The sequence below is a fragment of the Macrobrachium rosenbergii genome, chromosome 4, assembly GCF_040412425.1.
Source record: "Macrobrachium rosenbergii isolate ZJJX-2024 chromosome 4, ASM4041242v1, whole genome shotgun sequence".
NCBI lineage: Eukaryota > Metazoa > Arthropoda > Malacostraca > Decapoda > Palaemonidae > Macrobrachium > Macrobrachium rosenbergii.
In genome coordinates this window covers 23,287,501-23,293,591 of record NC_089744.1, presented here as the reverse complement: position 1 = coordinate 23,293,591, position 6,091 = coordinate 23,287,501, and positions in this window count along the sequence as shown.

Here is a 6,091-nt window from a genome sequence, read left to right as displayed (position 1 = left end):
GAGATTATTGCATGATACTCTGAATATCTTGATAATATTAATTTCTATAATTCTCTCTACATCATTATATGTCATTTCCTAATATTTATGCAAATATTGTATCCAGAATTATTGCAGTTTATGATTATTTTAAGGATAATGATGAGGACGGTATAGCCTTGCAGATAGAAAGTAAATAAACAAAACAGTAATAACTGCATTTGCACAGAGAGAGAGAGAGAGAGAGAGAGAGAGAGAGAGAGAGAGAGGAGAACCAAGGATACAGTGAAATGCAGCACGCTCTTTTCCTTATTGAGTCTGTAGAATCAAACGACAATAATTGCATTTACAAAGAGAGAGAGAGAGAGAGAGAGAGAGAGAGAGAGAGAGAGAGAGAGAGAGAGAGTGACAAGATCACATAAAACCAAGAACACAGTGAAATTCAGCACTCGCTATTCCTTATTGAGTCTGTAGAATCAAAAGACAATAATTGCATTTACAAAGAGAGAGAGAGAGAGAGAGAGAGAGAGAGAGAGAGAGAGAGAGAGAGAGAGAGAGAGAGAGAGAGAGAGAGTGAGAGACCCCCATAAAACCAAGAACACAGTTAAATTCAGCACTTGCTATTCCTTATTGAGTTTGTAAAGTCAAACAACAGTAACTGCATTTTCATAGAGAGAGAGAGAGAGAGAGAGAGAGAGAGAGAGAGAGAGAGAGAGAGAGAGAGAGAGATCATAGAACTAATCACACAGTGAAATTCAGCACTCGCTATTCCTTATTGAGTCTGTAGAATCAAAAGACAATAATTGCATTTACAAAGAGAGAGAGAGAGAGAGAGAGAGAGAGAGAGAGAGAGAGAGAGAGAGAGAGAGAGAGAGAGAGAGAGTGAGAGACGCCCCATAAAACCAAGAACACAGTTAAATTCAGCACTTGCTATTCCTTATTGAGTTTGTAAAGTCAAACAACAGTAACTGCATTTTCATAGAGAGAGAGAGAGAGAGAGAGAGAGAGAGAGAGAGAGAGAGAGAGAGAGAGAGAGAGAGAGAGAGAGAGAGAGATCATAGAACTAAGAACACAGTGAAATTCAGCACTCGCTATTCCTTCTTGAGTTTGTAAAATCAAAGAACAGTAACTGCATTTTCATAGAGAGAGAGAGAGAGAGAGAGAGAGAGAGAGAGAGAGAGAGAGAGAGAGAGATCACATAGAACTAAGAAGACAGTGAAATTCAACACTCCATTTTTCTTATTGAGTTTGTAAAATCAGACAACAATAGTTGGATTTAGAGAGAGAGAGAGAGAGAGAGAGATAAGGACTGCTTATAGGTCTTAAAGAAGGTCTATTGGCATGCGAGTCGACCGTTAACACTGGCTGTAAACTCCTCAATAGGCTTTTAAGCAATATTTATCCTCGCTGCAATGGGGGCAATACACTGGTCTGGTCTGGGACGATCTGGACTGCGCGCGATACTCCCTCGGTAATAAAATCAGCCTGGTGATGGAATTCCTGTCCTGGTCGTTCCCCTAGGGCTGTAGTGCCGTCAGAGCACCTCAGGGAGTGCACTGTAGGCATTACTAAAGGTTCTTTGCCCCTAGCTTCAACCCCTTTCATTCCTTTTACTCTACCTCCATTCATATTATTTTTCTTCCATCTTGCTATCCACTCTCTCCTAACAATTGATTCATAGTGCAACTGCTTTGAGGTTTTCCTCCTGTTACGCATTTCATACCTACCTACTCTCTGTTTCGTTTCAAGCGCTGAATGACCTCATAGGTCCCAGTGCTTGGCCTGTGGCCTAAACTCTATATTCAGTTCGACTGAATTCCTATCCTAGCCGTTAATAGCTTAAAAACTATTCTCCTCGTATTTTAATGATTTACTTATATTTTCATCTACTTATTTAAACCAAAGTAGTTTAAATCGGAGACATAATGCATTACTACCTTATATATATATATATATATATATATATATATATATATATATATATATATATATATATATATATATATATATATATATATATATATATATATATATATATATATATATATATATATATATAATGTTTACATGAGTGTGTTCGTGTAATTTCTCCTATGTCAATGCGCTTGCACACGCACTCATGAATGTAGCCAAAACACAGACACCTCTCTCTCTCTCTCTCTCTCTCTCTCTCTCTCTCTCTCTCTCTCTCTCTCTCTCTCTCTCTCTCTCTCTCTCTCAAAGATCACACCACCACGACGAAGGTAGATATCAATCCACTCGAGAAGTGTGTCTCCGCATTTTCGGAATTTTCGTTCTAGTCCTTCTCCGAGGACCGGAGACAAATGCCCTCGAAAGAGAAAGTGGATGCGATAAATTTCTACCCTGACCAGGAACGCTTTATATCTGCCACGGTGAAGAAAGACGGGCCTTCCTTGTCCCTCTGAAATCTCAAACATAAATTATATCAGTCTCTATTCAGCCACTGGGATTGTAGAATCTATAAAAGCCTGCCGAATTCACCCTTGCATCTGTGTTTGCATCCAGCTGGCATGGCGGGTTAATGCCTTCAGTGCATCTCATGCAGTGCACTGTAGGCATTGCTCAAGGTTCTTTGCGGCGTCCTTTAAGCCACTAGCTGCAACCCCTGCCATTCCTTTTTACTCTACCTTCGTTCATTATTCTCCTTCTTCCGTCTTACTTTTCCCCAACCTTCTCCTAACAATTGATTCATTGTGCAATTGCAAAAGGTTACACCTTTCAAACCTTTTTTGCTTTCAATGTCCGTTTCAGCGCTGATTGGCCTCATAGGTCTCATCGCTTGGCCTTTGACCTATATTCTATATTCAGTTCGCATTAGCGTTTGACGTGGATGCTTCTAACTTATTGAAATGCCTTTCTTGGTACAAGGTACCTATCACAAAGCAACCAGTGCTTATGTTTAAATATAAGATAAACAGATTCGTGTATATCTTGATAGATATCCTAGTATACAACGGCACGTGTTACTTCAACTTCCCAAATAAAGAGTGCAAACTCGATCTAGCACGGTTTAGACTTGTACATAATGCCATTGTCAGATCCAATATCACTGCTTTGATCAACTACAACAAATGCTCGTGAAATCTCCACTCAGAAGAGGCAAAAATACTGGGAATCTACAATTAACTCTCTCTCTCTCTCTCTCTCTCTCTCTCTCTCTCTCTCTCTCTCTCTCTCTCTCTCTGTGACAAATTCATTCCCTCCTATATCTGCTACAGCCAATTCTACAGGTAAATAATACCCCTTATAGTTCAATATGAATGTGGAAAATACTACAAGAACTTACAACATACAACCTATAACATACAGTATAGCTTGTAACGTGATATTCTGGTTATAATATCCGGCAGTTTTCTACACACGCAGATACGAACAAACATGTTACAATATTGGAAGTGGAATATAGAATTTAGGCCAAAGGCCAAGCACTGGGACCTATAAGGTCATTCAGCGCTGAAACGGGAATTGACAGTAAAAGGTTTCAAAAGTGTACCAGGAGGAAAACCTCAAAGCAGTCTCACTATGAATCATTTTTTAGGAGAGGGTTGAGGATAGTGAGATGGAAGAAAGAGAATATGGAAGGAGGTACAGTAAAAGGAACGAAAGGGGTTGCAGCTAGGGACCTTGGAAGGCGCGCTGCAAAGAACCTTAAGGAATGCCTATACACTGCACCGCGTAAGGTGTACTGACGGCACTACAAGATTACGTGAAGACAAGTTCGTGGAAATAGTGATTGCACACTTACATACATACATACATACATACATGCATACATACATAGACACACAAGGAAGCGAAATCATCCTTGGGCCCTTTCGAGGAAGAAATCATTCGCTTGTATTGACTCAATAAAGCAGACGATTTCTGGGAAGTACGCTTGTCAACTCTGAGTATTTTCCCCCAGACATCCTGCTTCCAAAAACCGGACCACAACTCAGCTCTCTTTCTTTTTTCTTTCTTTTTTTTCTTTTTTTCCTGTCGCATAGATCTTTCCCCAGATATTTTCCCTCGACTCAAGATCCACTGAGCTTCTTTTTAGTCTTCTTTCCTCGGATGGAGGAGAGCCGCAGGGGACAGTTTTCAATTTGCTTTGATATTGCCTGTTTTGAATGTCGTGATTCACTTCCGGGAAGCTTTCGTCAGCAGCAGTTTTGATTGCCAGCAGAAGTTTTAATTCAGCAGCAGTTTAATTGGTGAAGTTTATGTCAGCAGAAGTTTTAATTCAGCAGCAGTTTTAATTGGTGAATTTATTGTCAGCAGAAGTTTTCGTTGGTGAAGCTTTCGTCACCAGCAGTTTTAATTGGTGAAGCTTTCGTCAGCAAAAGTTTTAATTGATGAAGCTTTTGTCCGCAGTAGTTTTAATTGGTGAAGCTTTAGTCAGCAGCAGTTTTAATTGGTGAAGCTTTTGTCTGCAGTAGTTTTAATTGGTGAAGCTTTAGTCACCAGCAGTTTTAATGGGTGAATTTTTTGTCAGCAGCAGTTTTCGTTAGTGAAGCTTTCGTCAGCAGCAGTTTTAATTGGTGAAGCTTTTGTCAGCAGAATTTTCAAGTCAGCAGCAGTTTTAGTTGGTGAAGTTTATGTCAGCAGAAGTTTTAATTCAGCAGCAGTTTTAATTGGTGAAGCTTTTGTCAGCAGAAGTTTTAAGTCAGCAGCAGTTTTAATTGGAGAAGCTTTTGTCAGCAGCAGTTTCAATTGGTGAAGCTTTCGTCAGCAGCAGTTTTAATTGGTGAAGCTTTCGTCAGCAGCAGTTTTAATCGGTGAAGCTTTCATCAGCAGCAGTTTTAATTGGTGAAGTTTTTATCAGCAGAAGTTTTAATTTAGCAGCAGTTTTAATTGGCGAAGCTTTTGTCAACAACAGTTTTAACTGTTGAAGCTTTTGTCGGCAGAAGTTTTAATTGATAAAGCTTTTGTCAGCAGCAGTTTTAATTGGTGAAGTTTTCGTCAGCAGCAGTTTTAATTGGTGAAGATTTTGTCAGCAGTAGTTTTAAGTCAGCAGCAGTTTTAACTGGTGAAGATTTTGTCAGCAGAAGTTTTAAGTCAGCAGCAGTTTTATTGGTGAAGCTTTTGTCAGCAGCAGTTTTAATTGGTGAAGCTTTTGTCAGCAGCAGTTTTAATTGGTGAAGCTTTTGTCAGCAGTAGTTTTAACTTCAACAATTATCATTTCATTCTTTTCTTTCTTTAAATCTTCAGAGAATGAGGCAAGTTATAGAAAAAGGTGATAAATAAATAAATAAATAAATTTGATGGAACAGAAAATATAACCGATACGCCTGAACTTCAGGAGATATCAGCAGTAGCAGAGAGCAGGAATGAATTTGCTCCTCGCTCAGAGAGAGAGAGAGAGAGAGAGAGAGAGAGAGAGAGAGAGAGAGAGAGAGAGAGAGAATGAGGCAAGCTATGTCAGGTTTTAGTTGCAGCCAAGATAAAAACTACTAACGTAACCTAATTAGTTTGTTGGAATTGTGGCATAGGCTCGTAATATAATACTTTGAACAATAATTACAATTTCGTTTTAAAAGACTGGTGTTTGTGTCACTCATTTCCAAGGGCATTCGTCCACAAACTTAACATTACATTAAGATCTGTAATGTTCATGATTTTTGGAAACATGCTTACAACATTAATAAATCTAATAATAACATTATATTACGTACACAAAGATTGGCATCCCCAAATACTTGTTTCTTTTTGTCTTATTGTACATTTTATTCCATTATCCAGGATAGGATAGGAATTTAGAATTTAGGCCGAAGGCCTCTTTCTTCCATCTTACTTTCCTCAACTTTCTCCTAACAATTGATTCACAGTGCAGCTTCGAGGTTTTCCTCCTGTTACACCTTTCAAACCTTCTTACTGTGAATTTCCCTCATGGGTTCCAGCGCTTGGCCTTAGGCCTAAATTCTATATTCTGTTCTCTATTCTATTCTAGAAGAGTTTACAGGTTGTTGAGGAAACGAACAACAACAGGACAGAGAAGCAAATCCCAATAACAGCAGCGAAAGTAAATAAATATATGCATGAATAAGTAAATAAGCAAATAAATAAATAGATAGATAACGAATAAATGAGTTACAAAAATGAATAAGCAGAT